Source organism: Medicago truncatula, chromosome 5 (genome assembly GCF_003473485.1).
Source record: "Medicago truncatula cultivar Jemalong A17 chromosome 5, MtrunA17r5.0-ANR, whole genome shotgun sequence".
In the NCBI taxonomy this organism is placed as follows: domain Eukaryota; kingdom Viridiplantae; phylum Streptophyta; class Magnoliopsida; order Fabales; family Fabaceae; genus Medicago; species Medicago truncatula.
The window spans coordinates 11,539,349-11,555,589 of NC_053046.1; the positions used below are offsets into that span (position 1 = coordinate 11,539,349).

General features: G+C 29.7%; 1 pseudogene; it reads left to right on the forward strand.

Annotated features, from left to right (window-relative positions):
• The first annotated feature begins 12,553 nt into the window (after positions 1–12,553).
• On the forward strand, positions 12,554–12,988 carry LOC120580594 (40S ribosomal protein S18-like; annotated as a pseudogene).
• The last annotated feature ends 3,253 nt before the right edge of the window (positions 12,989–16,241 follow it).

Genomic DNA, 16,241 nt, shown 5'->3' on the forward strand with positions numbered 1-16,241 from the left:
ATATGATATATTAATCAAGATCTATCTCATTAAGTGTGAGACTCGTTGTATATATGATTTTGTATCATCAATTTTGGATCATCATTTTTGGCAAATATCAATCACACAAGTGAAATTGACACCACATCTTCATACAAAACCATTCAGCATAACGTATGGGACATCTCACATATATTTTTCATAAAACTTACTCTCCATTTCAATGTAGAACGTTAAGTCACACTTGACAAATTAACATTTAACATTTGTTAATCAAGTGTGCAATTATCCGCGTCTATAATTATGTGATATAGTCAAAATAAGGTCAAGCAGAGGCACTACATGCATGCTTAAAATGTCTAATATGCATGTATTTTGTTAACTCAGCATAAACATCTGCACTAGAAACCTTAAGACTTTAGGTATATGTGTCATCTCGCATATATATTTTTCAAATTGTATTCTTCCATCCAATATACAACTTTAACTTGATAGGCTGCAAGTGTACGACTATGTCGGTTTTAGTATAAAAGATGTTGAATCCTCAGAGACCAATTACATTTACCGATATTTGTCGTCTCTACGTTTATCTAAGGCTATTCGAAAAAGTTGGTTTTGCGTCAAAAATTAAAATAGCAGTTTTAATTAAATAATAATAATAATAATAATAATAATAATAATAATAATAATAATAATAATAATAATAATGAGAGACCGGAATGTAATTCTCGTCGACCGCTGATACTTACAAAAAATTATTTATATAATTAAAACAAGATTATTTTCTTCGCGTGGGAAAAGATTTGTAAAGATACCGCTTAATCCAACACATGCGGTGCCAGAGGTCAAACCTTGTAATTGCTCGCGAAGAAAATATATGAAATTTAGTAACACTTAAAAATTGTAACTAAATAAAAAAAAATGTTACTATTTAGATCATGTAACTTTTGATAAATGTTAGGTAAAGCCCGTGTTACTAGTAACCCTTGAGAGTCTAATTTGTAACATTTAAAAATGTAACTGTTTTGTTAGCTAATTCGTGGCCAATCTCTAGCAAACAATATTTAGATGCCCAAGTAAAAATGATAATTAATCGCCAATTTTGGTAGTTAATTTTTTGCCAATCTGTAGCAATAAAATTTTTACTAAAGTAAAGTAAACATTAGTTCTGTGAAGTTTTGAAACAATGAGAGTGAAAAATTGAGATGGAAAACAATAGGACGAAAAAGTTGTGAAATATATAGTGAAAACGTCAGCAACACGTTAAGTTTAGAAAAAATCAAAGACAAAGTAAAAAAAAAAAATAAATAATAAAACATTGAAAAGTTCTTTAAAAAAAACATGGAAAAGTTAAGTAAAATAAGTCCTATCCTATTTACCAGAGAAATTAAGGTCAACAAAAGTTTTTTTTTTTTTTTTGAAGAGGCTAAAATTGGTCAACAAAAGTTAATGTATCTGGTTAATAAATTGGACCAGATAAGTATATGATCATATAACTTATATTATGCTCAATATTTACTCTTGCATACGATGCAAACTTTAACTTACACTTGACACATTAGCATTTATCTCTTAAGTATGAGATTCTCCGCATCTGAGATCTACCACCAGGAAGCACTTGTACTTCCCAATTAATTCGAGCCTGGTTATCATACCATCTTTGGACCTTATGGATGAGCCAATAATGTGGTGGATCAACACATTGGACAAATAACAACCACACGAATGAGAAGGATACCAGATCTTAACTATATATATTAATTAGTACGATGTAATTCAGACTCAAAAAAAAAGGTTAAATAAAAAAAATTGAAGAAGAAAGCAAATACTTTTTATTTTTAAATGTTATGTATACTTATATGCATAGGGATATAAGATTTCATGATTGTTCTCTCGAAAACAAAAAAAAAAAGATTTCAAGATTGCTTTTTCACTTCCAACTTTATCTTTCATGTAAATTACTATATTTACAATTTTATCCCTTTTACTTTATCCTTTTAAAATAGGAAGAACACCATTTTAACAAGAAATTATTAATTAAAAAATAGTTCAATCTCATCTAAATAGGACATGAACAATATTTGACATTATCAAAAAAGTTTATTTAAATTTTATTTACCACAAATATATTTGATCATAATATATGTCAATGTTTTTTTTTTTTGAACAGCCAATAACATTAAAACAAACAATTCCATGAGAAAGGAAATTGCTGTTGCACAAAAACGGTACAAATTTCCAAGCGCCAAAGCATAGGAACAAAACGAACAGAAGTAATAAACATCCTTAACTTCCAAAACTGTTTACAAGCATGAGCCAACAGGAGGAAAAAACAATTGCTTCTAAAACATTAGCCTATAGCATACCAATACATGGACATCTAACATGACCAAAAAACAACCATAACCTCACCCTGAAAAACCACGCCAACAGAAGGGCCCTCTCCAAGCTATCTAATAAGACACTCGCGGGGATTCCAACACCATTCATAAAGCAAGCTCGGCCCAATCTTAAGCTATGCAAACTCCAAGACCAAGATAAAACTTTAATATTCTCCACCACCTCCTCAACATCGAACGTCCCATTGTTGAAAATAATTTCATTTCTCACCTTCCAAATCACCCACAAAGTCGCATGCCAAATTAACCAAAAACCTTGTCGGAGTTTTCTAGTGGACACCTCTTTCGACCAACATTCCAAATGCACCAAAAGATTATTAGGAACAATAAAATTACAATTAAGCCAACTCATTAACTTTTTCCAAACCCTTTGTATCTCTTCACAATGCAAGAATAAATGCACCTCCGTTTCGTCCCTCCCTCCACACACAACACAACTTCTCGAACTACCTGATAGGGCAATCCTTTAAGTTTGACAAAAATATGAAGTTAGTCTTCTAAGTTTTTTAAGTTTCAAATAAGTCATTTAAGAATTTTTTTAGTTTCAAATAGATGCTTTAAGTTGTTAATTTAATGCACCTATTTGAAGTTTTATACGTTTTTAAGTTTCAAATAGGTTTCTTGAAAGGGTGATGATGCATTTAATTAGCAACTTAAAGGACCCGTTTAAAACTTAAAAAACTTAAATGACGAACCCTATATTTTTGTCAAACTTAAACCACCAAAAGAGATATTTGACCTATACTTTTCTATACGATTAAGCGCAATAGAAAAGAGGATAATATTCTTTTTAAAACTTTTTTTCTTAAGGGTTTTACAAGAATTTTATAAAACTCCTTAAAAAAAAAGAATTTTATATAAAAAGAATAAATATTCTTTTTAAAAATAATGTTATAATTTGTTCCTGTTGATAAAAAAATATTCTTTTTTTTCGTTAGTTTTTGTAGGGATTTTTTTCGTTAGTCTTATTTCCTAGAAAAATGAAGAGTGGTACAATTGCGATAACCATTATCCATAATTAATTTTCAAAAAAATCAAAAACAATTAAATTAAATTTTGCAAAATGACTATTATGCACATATAATTAAGAAGATTATGAGTTATAATGAGGACCATTATAAAACTTTTCTGTACATCAACTTTCATATATTGTTATAGATTTCATATATTGTTATAGATAATCCCTAGGTAAGATACAGCTCACAACAGATTAATTATTGATTAAACAAATTAAAAACATATAAAAATATTGATTAAAGGATATACCCTAACTTCCCCTCAAACAGGAAAAAGGATATACACTACACTAACGAGAGAAAAGTTTGTTACAAACAGTCCCTAGGTAACATACAACTCAGAAAAGAGATTAATTATTTAATAAAAAATAAAATACATCCTTAAAAAAAAAAAAAAACATAGGAAATATTGATTAAAGCATATGCTGTAACTTCCCCTAAAAAAAGATATACACACACTGATTCACCAAAAAAAAAAAAAAAGATATACACTAACTATAAAAGTTTGTTACAAATAATCCCAAGGTAAAAGAGATTAATTATTGATAAAAAATAAAATACATATGAAATATTGATTAAAGCATATGCTCTAACTTCCCTTAAAAAGAGATATACACACACTGATTCACCACAAAAAAAATATATATATATATATATATACACTAACTAGAAAAGTTTGTTACAAATAATCCCAAGGTAAAAGAGCTTAATTTGTTGATAAAAAAAATACATATAAAATATTGATTAAAGGATATGCCCTAACTTCCCCTAAAATAAAAAAGATATACACTAACTAGAAAATTCTGTTACAAATAATTCCTTTGTTCTAAAATTATGTATGTCTATATAATCGAAATTTGGTTATAAGTTCTCTAGCATAGTTGTTTTTTTTATATAAGAAACATGGAAGGAGAAAAAAAAGAAAAACCAATTAGCTCATCAAGAGAAGTATTCACGAAAAACAACCTCCTTTTTTTGTTTAGCAGGAAGAGTGACTATGGAGGCTGACAAAAGGGTTGGTCACGTTAGTCACTCTTCCTGTTAACCAATTAAATAAGGTTGACAAGCAAAGGGGCCTGGTGGAGTTGACAAGTTGATGAATCAAGAAAAATATGAGTTTAGGAACATACACTTGCTCTTCCTGTTAAACAATTAAATAAGGTTGACAAGCCCTTTGCATCTGATTATGATAATATTTGTAGATATATTTTTGGCTAGCTGTATTTGACGATCATGATTATTGTTTGCTTTATTTAATTTTTTCTGTAAAAGGCTTGTTTGATAATGTTCGGAACTTGAATATCAAGACATTTGCCAAAGATTATTTATTAGTTAGTAGTAGTTAATCTTGTTTCATGATTTAGGGTCTTAGTTTTTTCATCATATTACGATAATCATTTTCTGGTACATAATCATCATACGGTTTTGTGAGTTTATAATAGCTATGATAAAGTATAGTATGTGATCTTTAAAACCGTCAAGGTGTTTGGTTCATTCTTATAGCAGTTTTTTGTTTTGAAAATTTGGAACCCTAAGAAAACTAATGACTCTTTCAATGATGAAATTTTTAGTTTTGCTGAAGAGGAAAGAAAGATAAGAGTTGATGTTTCCTGCTTTTGGTAACTTGTTTATGTTTTGTCTTTGTTTAATTTCACAGTCTCTGTAGTTTTGCTTTTACAGTTTTTTTATATTTGAGTTCTTTAGGTTTTTTTTAGAGGTTGAGTTCTTTAGGTTTTTTTATATTTGGCAGGCGATTTGCTAACATTTGTTGTAAGAAAGCTGATGTTGACATGAACATGAGGGCTGGTAAATTGAGTGCTGCAGAGTTGGATAATATTATGACAGTGGTTGCGAATCCTCGTCAATTCAAGGTTCCATATTGGTTTTTGAACAGAAAGAAAGATTACAAGGATGGCAAATTCTCTCAAGTTGTATCCAATCAACTTGACATGAAGCTCAGGGATGATCTTGAGAGACTCAAGAAAATCCGTAATCACCGGGGTTTGAGGCACTACTGGGGCCTTTGTGTTCGTGGTCAGCATACCACGACTACAGGCTGACTGTTGGTGTCTCAAAGAAGCGTTAAGCCGTGATGTCCTGTTTTGGAGATTAGATGATTTTGAGGCATATTTTAAGCACATTAGACATGTTTCATATACCGAGTTTGTATGGTTTTTAATTGAATGCATTGGCAATTTCAATTTAAAAAAAAAAAATATATGAAGGAATTATGTTGTCCCTGATCGGTGGATTGTCCAAATTCGATGATTATATATCATTAACATATATATTACCACCATCCCCTTCCATATTAGCTAACACAAAATCTTCAACTTTGTATCAAGAGAACTTTTTCTGCTTCATTTAGTATAGCTAATGGGCGTGTGGATATCAAGGTTATAAACATATTGTCAGTTATCGAGAAAAAGGATAGGACAAAAATGTATAATAGTCGTCGTTACAAATCACATTCTTAATACATATATATTTGAACATACATTATATGATGTGATCTCGTTTAAGCACTTTCTCTAATATTGACAACTTCAAATATGTCTTTAAGCTAGGTTTTTTTATATTATTTAAGAGTTGCGTAATATTGTGATTGGTTACCACCACGACGTTCGTAATCCAGAACCAGGGACAAATCCATTAACAGGCTATGTGGGACTAAAGCCCCACAACCAACTTTCCTATTTTTTTATTTTATCATAAAAAGTTAATAGTTATTTTGACTCCTGAATGTGTAACGAGTATTTATAATAGCCTCTCAATGTATTAAATTCTTTAAATAATCTCTAATTTTGCACATTGTTAGTCGAAATACCCCCTGAAGTGACAATAAGTAAGTATATTAAAAGATTAATACGACAATATTAACAAATTATTTTAATGTTAGGGACTATGTTGACTAGAAAAGTGAATAATCAAATACTATTTTAAAATTTTGATACATTGAGGGACTACTAGGGTTACTTCTTACACATTCAGGGATCAAAATAATTATTACCCCTTCTAAATAAAACACGGTATGTTAAGAATAAGACCATCAAGTCAACAACATTGTGCATAACTTGTGGAAACATAATAAGTGCAATGCATTTGATATGATTTATAAGCTTTTGAAGTTTGCTTTGCTTTTATCGATAGAAAGTGCAAGTGTTAGCAACTTAGCTAAATTTTCGCCCCACATGCACCAAATATCCGAGTTACGGATTCGGCTTTAAACACATATATGATAAAATACCTACAACCATAAATTATAAATTGATTTTTCAATTCCCATAAAAAAAAATTCTCAGTTAATTTTACCAAAAAGAACTTACCTTGATAAATAAATACAAATTATATTTGCGGTCCCTTAATTTAATTTTAAATATATGATATTTATTTTCTTTTGACATCTCTATCTTTCTTTAAATTTACATTCTTTAATCTATATTTACATATAAATCTTATACTTAAAATAAATAAATACATAAATCCATTCGCAAATGGAACAAAATGGTAAAAATACAACGAGGAAAAGATAAAACATCAAATAGTTATGTAGGGGTCGTGGTTCGAACCCTGTACACCTCACTTGTTCACATTTAATTGTGTGAGCTCTAGCCATTAGGCTCTCATTTCTCACACAAATACAATTTTGCTAAATTCACAATTTTACTCTCTCATTTCTCTCGCAATCTAAGAACCACCACCACAATTCCTACAATGGATTTCCTCACAACATCTCCTTCTCATCCTTCAACTTCCCTTCCATCTCATTTTCTCTTTTCAAACCACCCATTTCCTCTTTCAATCATAAACCAATTCATCATAATGTTTGGAGTTTCAGAGGAGCCTAAAATGGGTTGGATACTAACATCCGTATAAAAGCAAAAAGACAAGTGAGATTGACAACACATATTCATCCAAATTTATAATATATTATGTATATGAGTGATCTCACTTCTATCTTTCTCACCATCTACTACTGCATCCAATATGAAACTTTTGCTCACATATGATATATTAATCAAGATCTATCTCATTAAGTGTGAGACTCGTTGTATATATGATTTTGTATCATCAATTTTGGATCATCATTTTTGGCAAATATCAATCACACAAGTGAAATTGACACCACATCTTCATACAAAACCATTCAGCATAACGTATGGGACATCTCACATATATTTTTCATAAAACTTACTCTCCATTTCAATGTAGAACGTTAAGTCACACTTGACAAATTAACATTTAACATTTGTTAATCAAGTGTGCAATTATCCGCGTCTATAATTATGTGATATAGTCAAAATAAGGTCAAGCAGAGGCACTACATGCATGCTTAAAATGTCTAATATGCATGTATTTTGTTAACTCAGCATAAACATCTGCACTAGAAACCTTAAGACTTTAGGTATATGTGTCATCTCGCATATATATTTTTCAAATTGTATTCTTCCATCCAATATACAACTTTAACTTGATAGGCTGCAAGTGTACGACTATGTCGGTTTTAGTATAAAAGATGTTGAATCCTCAGAGACCAATTACATTTACCGATATTTGTCGTTTCTACGTTTATCTAAGGCTATTCGAAAAAGTTGGTTTTGCGTCAAAAATTAAAATAGCAGTTTTAATTAAATAATAATAATAATAATAATAATAATAATAATAATAATAATAATAATAATAATAATAATGAGAGACCGGAATGTAATTCTCGTCGACCGCTGATACTTACAAAAAATTATTTATATAATTAAAACAAGATTATTTTCTTCGCGTGGGAAAAGATTTGTAAAGATACCGCTTAATCCAACACATGCGGTGCCAGAGGTCAAACCTTGTAATTGCTCGCGAAGAAAATATATGAAATTTAGTAACACTTAAAAATTGTAACTAAATAAAAAAAAATGTTACTATTTAGATCATGTAACTTTTGATAAATGTTAGGTAAAGCCCGTGTTACTAGTAACCCTTGAGAGTCTAATTTGTAACATTTAAAAATGTAACTGTTTTGTTAGCTAATTCGTGGCCAATCTCTAGCAAACAATATTTAGATGCCCAAGTAAAAATGATAATTAATCGCCAATTTTGGTAGTTAATTTTTTGCCAATCTGTAGCAATAAAATTTTTACTAAAGTAAAGTAAACATTAGTTCTGTGAAGTTTTGAAACAATGAGAGTGAAAAATTGAGATGGAAAACAATAGGACGAAAAAGTTGTGAAATATATAGTGAAAACGTCAGCAACACGTTAAGTTTAGAAAAAATCAAAGACAAAGTAAAAAAAAAAAATAAATAATAAAACATTGAAAAGTTCTTTAAAAAAAACATGGAAAAGTTAAGTAAAATAAGTCCTATCCTATTTACCAGAGAAATTAAGGTCAACAAAAGTTTTTTTTTTTTTTTGAAGAGGCTAAAATTGGTCAACAAAAGTTAATGTATCTGGTTAATAAATTGGACCAGATAAGTATATGATCATATAACTTATATTATGCTCAATATTTACTCTTGCATACGATGCAAACTTTAACTTACACTTGACACATTAGCATTTATCTCTTAAGTATGAGATTCTCCGCATCTGAGATCTACCACCAGGAAGCACTTGTACTTCCCAATTAATTCGAGCCTGGTTATCATACCATCTTTGGACCTTATGGATGAGCCAATAATGTGGTGGATCAACACATTGGACAAATAACAACCACACGAATGAGAAGGATACCAGATCTTAACTATATATATTAATTAGTACGATGTAATTCAGACTCAAAAAAAAAGGTTAAATAAAAAAAATTGAAGAAGAAAGCAAATACTTTTTATTTTTAAATGTTATGTATACTTATATGCATAGGGATATAAGATTTCATGATTGTTCTCTCGAAAACAAAAAAAAAAAGATTTCAAGATTGCTTTTTCACTTCCAACTTTATCTTTCATGTAAATTACTATATTTACAATTTTATCCCTTTTACTTTATCCTTTTAAAATAGGAAGAACACCATTTTAACAAGAAATTATTAATTAAAAAATAGTTCAATCTCATCTAAATAGGACATGAACAATATTTGACATTATCAAAAAAGTTTATTTAAATTTTATTTACCACAAATATATTTGATCATAATATATGTCAATGTTTTTTTTTTTTGAACAGCCAATAACATTAAAACAAACAATTCCATGAGAAAGGAAATTGCTGTTGCACAAAAACGGTACAAATTTCCAAGCGCCAAAGCATAGGAACAAAACGAACAGAAGTAATAAACATCCTAACTTCCAAAACTGTTTACAAGCATGAGCCAACAGGAGGAAAAAACAATTGCTTCTAAAACATTAGCCTATAGCATACCAATACATGGACATCTAACATGACCAAAAAACAACCATAACCTCACCCTGAAAAACCACGCCAACAGAAGGGCCCTCTCCAAGCTATCTAATAAGACACTCGCGGGGATTCCAACACCATTCATAAAGCAAGCTCGGCCCAATCTTAAGCTATGCAAACTCCAAGACCAAGATAAAACTTTAATATTCTCCACCACCTCCTCAACATCGAACGTCCCATTGTTGAAAATAATTTCATTTCTCACCTTCCAAATCACCCACAAAGTCGCATGCCAAATTAACCAAAAACCTTGTCGGAGTTTTCTAGTGGACACCTCTTTCGACCAACATTCCAAATGCACCAAAAGATTATTAGGAACAATAAAATTACAATTAAGCCAACTCATTAACTTTTTCCAAACCCTTTGTATCTCTTCACAATGCAAGAATAAATGCACCTCCGTTTCGTCCCTCCCTCCACACACAACACAACTTCTCGAACTACCTGATAGGGCAATCCTTTAAGTTTGACAAAAATATGAAGTTAGTCTTCTAAGTTTTTTAAGTTTCAAATAAGTCATTTAAGAATTTTTTTAGTTTCAAATAGATGCTTTAAGTTGTTAATTTAATGCACCTATTTGAAGTTTTATACGTTTTTAAGTTTCAAATAGGTTTCTTGAAAGGGTGATGATGCATTTAATTAGCAACTTAAAGGACCCGTTTAAAACTTAAAAAACTTAAATGACGAACCCTATATTTTTGTCAAACTTAAACCACCAAAAGAGATATTTGACCTATACTTTTCTATACGATTAAGCGCAATAGAAAAGAGGATAATATTCTTTTTAAAACTTTTTTTCTTAAGGGTTTTACAAGAATTTTATAAAACTCCTTAAAAAAAAGAATTTTATATAAAAAGAATAAATATTCTTTTTAAAAATAATGTTATAATTTGTTCCTGTTGATAAAAAAATATTCTTTTTTTTCGTTAGTTTTTGTAGGGATTTTTTTCGTTAGTCTTATTTCCTAGAAAAATGAAGAGTGGTACAATTGCGATAACCATTATCCATAATTAATTTTCAAAAAAATCAAAAACAATTAAATTAAATTTTGCAAAATGACTATTATGCACATATAATTAAGAAGATTATGAGTTATAATGAGGACCATTATAAAACTTTTCTGTACATCAACTTTCATATATTGTTATAGATTTCATATATTGTTATAGATAATCCCTAGGTAAGATACAGCTCACAACAGATTAATTATTGATTAAACAAATTAAAAACATATAAAAATATTGATTAAAGGATATACCCTAACTTCCCCTCAAACAGGAAAAAGGATATACACTACACTAACGAGAGAAAAGTTTGTTACAAACAGTCCCTAGGTAACATACAACTCAGAAAAGAGATTAATTATTTAATAAAAAATAAAATACATCCTTAAAAAAAAAAAAAAACATAGGAAATATTGATTAAAGCATATGCTGTAACTTCCCCTAAAAAAAGATATACACACACTGATTCACCAAAAAAAAAAAAAAAGATATACACTAACTATAAAAGTTTGTTACAAATAATCCCAAGGTAAAAGAGATTAATTATTGATAAAAAATAAAATACATATGAAATATTGATTAAAGCATATGCTCTAACTTCCCTTAAAAAGAGATATACACACACTGATTCACCACAAAAAAAAAATATATATATATATATATACACTAACTAGAAAAGTTTGTTACAAATAATCCCAAGGTAAAAGAGCTTAATTTGTTGATAAAAAAAATACATATAAAATATTGATTAAAGGATATGCCCTAACTTCCCCTAAAATAAAAAAGATATACACTAACTAGAAAATTCTGTTACAAATAATTCCTTTGTTCTAAAATTATGTATGTCTATATAATCGAAATTTGGTTATAAGTTCTCTAGCATAGTTGTTTTTTTTATATAAGAAACATGGAAGGAGAAAAAAAAGAAAAACCAATTAGCTCATCAAGAGAAGTATTCACGAAAAACAACCTCCTTTTTTGTTTAGCAGGAAGAGTGACTATGGAGGCTGACAAAAGGGTTGGTCACGTTAGTCACTCTTCCTGTTAACCAATTAAATAAGGTTGACAAGCAAAGGGGCCTGGTGGAGTTGACAAGTTGATGAATCAAGAAAAATATGAGTTTAGGAACATACACTTGCTCTTCCTGTTAAACAATTAAATAAGGTTGACAAGCCCTTTGCATCTGATTATGATAATATTTGTAGATATATTTTTGGCTAGCTGTATTTGACGATCATGATTATTGTTTGCTTTATTTAATTTTTTCTGTAAAAGGCTTGTTTGATAATGTTCGGAACTTGAATATCAAGACATTTGCCAAAGATTATTTATTAGTTAGTAGTAGTTAATCTTGTTTCATGATTTAGGGTCTTAGTTTTTTCATCATATTACGATAATCATTTTCTGGTACATAATCATCATACGGTTTTGTGAGTTTATAATAGCTATGATAAAGTATAGTATGTGATCTTTAAAACCGTCAAGGTGTTTGGTTCATTCTTATAGCAGTTTTTTGTTTTGAAAATTTGGAACCCTAAGAAAACTAATGACTCTTTCAATGATGAAATTTTTAGTTTTGCTGAAGAGGAAAGAAAGATAAGAGTTGATGTTTCCTGCTTTTGGTAACTTGTTTATGTTTTGTCTTTGTTTAATTTCACAGTCTCTGTAGTTTTGCTTTTACAGTTTTTTTATATTTGAGTTCTTTAGGTTTTTTTAGAGGTTGAGTTCTTTAGGTTTTTTTATATTTGGCAGGCGATTTGCTAACATTTGTTGTAAGAAAGCTGATGTTGACATGAACATGAGGGCTGGTAAATTGAGTGCTGCAGAGTTGGATAATATTATGACAGTGGTTGCGAATCCTCGTCAATTCAAGGTTCCATATTGGTTTTTGAACAGAAAGAAAGATTACAAGGATGGCAAATTCTCTCAAGTTGTATCCAATCAACTTGACATGAAGCTCAGGGATGATCTTGAGAGACTCAAGAAAATCCGTAATCACCGGGGTTTGAGGCACTACTGGGGCCTTTGTGTTCGTGGTCAGCATACCACGACTACAGGCTGACTGTTGGTGTCTCAAAGAAGCGTTAAGCCGTGATGTCCTGTTTTGGAGATTAGATGATTTTGAGGCATATTTTAAGCACATTAGACATGTTTCATATACCGAGTTTGTATGGTTTTTAATTGAATGCATTGGCAATTTCAATTTAAAAAAAAAAAAATATATGAAGGAATTATGTTGTCCCTGATCGGTGGATTGTCCAAATTCGATGATTATATATCATTAACATATATATTACCACCATCCCCTTCCATATTAGCTAACACAAAATCTTCAACTTTGTATCAAGAGAACTTTTTCTGCTTCATTTAGTATAGCTAATGGGCGTGTGGATATCAAGGTTATAAACATATTGTCAGTTATCGAGAAAAAGGATAGGACAAAAATGTATAATAGTCGTCGTTACAAATCACATTCTTAATACATATATATTTGAACATACATTATATGATGTGATCTCGTTTAAGCACTTTCTCTAATATTGACAACTTCAAATATGTCTTTAAGCTAGGTTTTTTTATATTATTTAAGAGTTGCGTAATATTGTGATTGGTTACCACCACGACGTTCGTAATCCAGAACCAGGGACAAATCCATTAACAGGCTATGTGGGACTAAAGCCCCACAACCAACTTTCCTATTTTTTTATTTTATCATAAAAAGTTAATAGTTATTTTGACTCCTGAATGTGTAACGAGTATTTATAATAGCCTCTCAATGTATTAAATTCTTTAAATAATCTCTAATTTTGCACATTGTTAGTCGAAATACCCCCTGAAGTGACAATAAGTAAGTATATTAAAAGATTAATACGACAATATTAACAAATTATTTTAATGTTAGGGACTATGTTGACTAGAAAAGTGAATAATCAAATACTATTTTAAAATTTTGATACATTGAGGGACTACTAGGGTTACTTCTTACACATTCAGGGATCAAAATAATTATTACCCCTTCTAAATAAAACACGGTATGTTAAGAATAAGACCATCAAGTCAACAACATTGTGCATAACTTGTGGAAACATAATAAGTGCAATGCATTTGATATGATTTATAAGCTTTTGAAGTTTGCTTTGCTTTTATCGATAGAAAGTGCAAGTGTTAGCAACTTAGCTAAATTTTCGCCCCACATGCACCAAATATCCGAGTTACGGATTCGGCTTTAAACACATATATGATAAAATACCTACAACCATAAATTATAAATTGATTTTTCAATTCCCATAAAAAAAAATTCTCAGTTAATTTTACCAAAAAGAACTTACCTTGATAAATAAATACAAATTATATTTGCGGTCCCTTAATTTAATTTTAAATATATGATATTTATTTTCTTTTGACATCTCTATCTTTCTTTAAATTTACATTCTTTAATCTATATTTACATATAAATCTTATACTTAAAATAAATAAATACATAAATCCATTCGCAAATGGAACAAAATGGTAAAAATACAACGAGGAAAAGATAAAACATCAAATAGTTATGTAGGGGTCGTGGTTCGAACCCTGTACACCTCACTTGTTCACATTTAATTGTGTGAGCTCTAGCCATTAGGCTCTCATTTCTCACACAAATACAATTTTGCTAAATTCACAATTTTACTCTCTCATTTCTCTCGCAATCTAAGAACCACCACCACAATTCCTACAATGGATTTCCTCACAACATCTCCTTCTCATCCTTCAACTTCCCTTCCATCTCATTTTCTCTTTTCAAACCACCCATTTCCTCTTTCAATCATAAACCAATTCATCATAATGTTTGGAGTTTCAGAGGAGCCTAAAATGGGTTGGATACTAACATCCGTATAAAAGCAAAAAGACAAGTGAGATTGACAACACATATTCATCCAAATTTATAATATATTATGTATATGAGTGATCTCACTTCTATCTTTCTCACCATCTACTACTGCATCCAATATGAAACTTTTGCTCACATATGATATATTAATCAAGATCTATCTCATTAAGTGTGAGACTCGTTGTATATATGATTTTGTATCATCAATTTTGGATCATCATTTTTGGCAAATATCAATCACACAAGTGAAATTGACACCACATCTTCATACAAAACCATTCAGCATAACGTATGGGACATCTCACATATATTTTTCATAAAACTTACTCTCCATTTCAATGTAGAACGTTAAGTCACACTTGACAAATTAACATTTAACATTTGTTAATCAAGTGTGCAATTATCCGCGTCTATAATTATGTGATATAGTCAAAATAAGGTCAAGCAGAGGCACTACATGCATGCTTAAAATGTCTAATATGCATGTATTTTGTTAACTCAGCATAAACATCTGCACTAGAAACCTTAAGACTTTAGGTATATGTGTCATCTCGCATATATATTTTTCAAATTGTATTCTTCCATCCAATATACAACTTTAACTTGATAGGCTGCAAGTGTACGACTATGTCGGTTTTAGTATAAAAGATGTTGAATCCTCAGAGACCAATTACATTTACCGATATTTGTCGTTTCTACGTTTATCTAAGGCTATTCGAAAAAGTTGGTTTTGCGTCAAAAATTAAAATAGCAGTTTTAATTAAATAATAATAATAATAATAATAATAATAATAATAATAATAATAATAATAATAATAATAATGAGAGACCGGAATGTAATTCTCGTCGACCGCTGATACTTACAAAAAATTATTTATATAATTAAAACAAGATTATTTTCTTCGCGTGGGAAAAGATTTGTAAAGATACCGCTTAATCCAACACATGCGGTGCCAGAGGTCAAACCTTGTAATTGCTCGCGAAGAAAATATATGAAATTTAGTAACACTTAAAAATTGTAACTAAATAAAAAAAAATGTTACTATTTAGATCATGTAACTTTTGATAAATGTTAGGTAAAGCCCGTGTTACTAGTAACCCTTGAGAGTCTAATTTGTAACATTTAAAAATGTAACTGTTTTGTTAGCTAATTCGTGGCCAATCTCTAGCAAACAATATTTAGATGCCCAAGTAAAAATGATAATTAATCGCCAATTTTGGTAGTTAATTTTTGCCAATCTGTAGCAATAAAATTTTTACTAAAGTAAAGTAAACATTAGTTCTGTGAAGTTTTGAAACAATGAGAGTGAAAAATTGAGATGGAAAACAATAGGACGAAAAAGTTGTGAAATATATAGTGAAAACGTCAGCAACACGTTAAGTTTAGAAAAAATCAAAGACAAAGTAAAAAAAAAAAATAAATAATAAAACATTGAAAAGTTCTTTAAAAAAAACATGGAAAAGTTAAGTAAAATAAGTCCTATCCTATTTACCAGAGAAATTAAGGTCAACAAAAGTTTTTTTTTTTTTTTGAAGAGGCTAAAATTGGTCAACAAAAGTTAATGTATCTGGTTAATAAATTGGA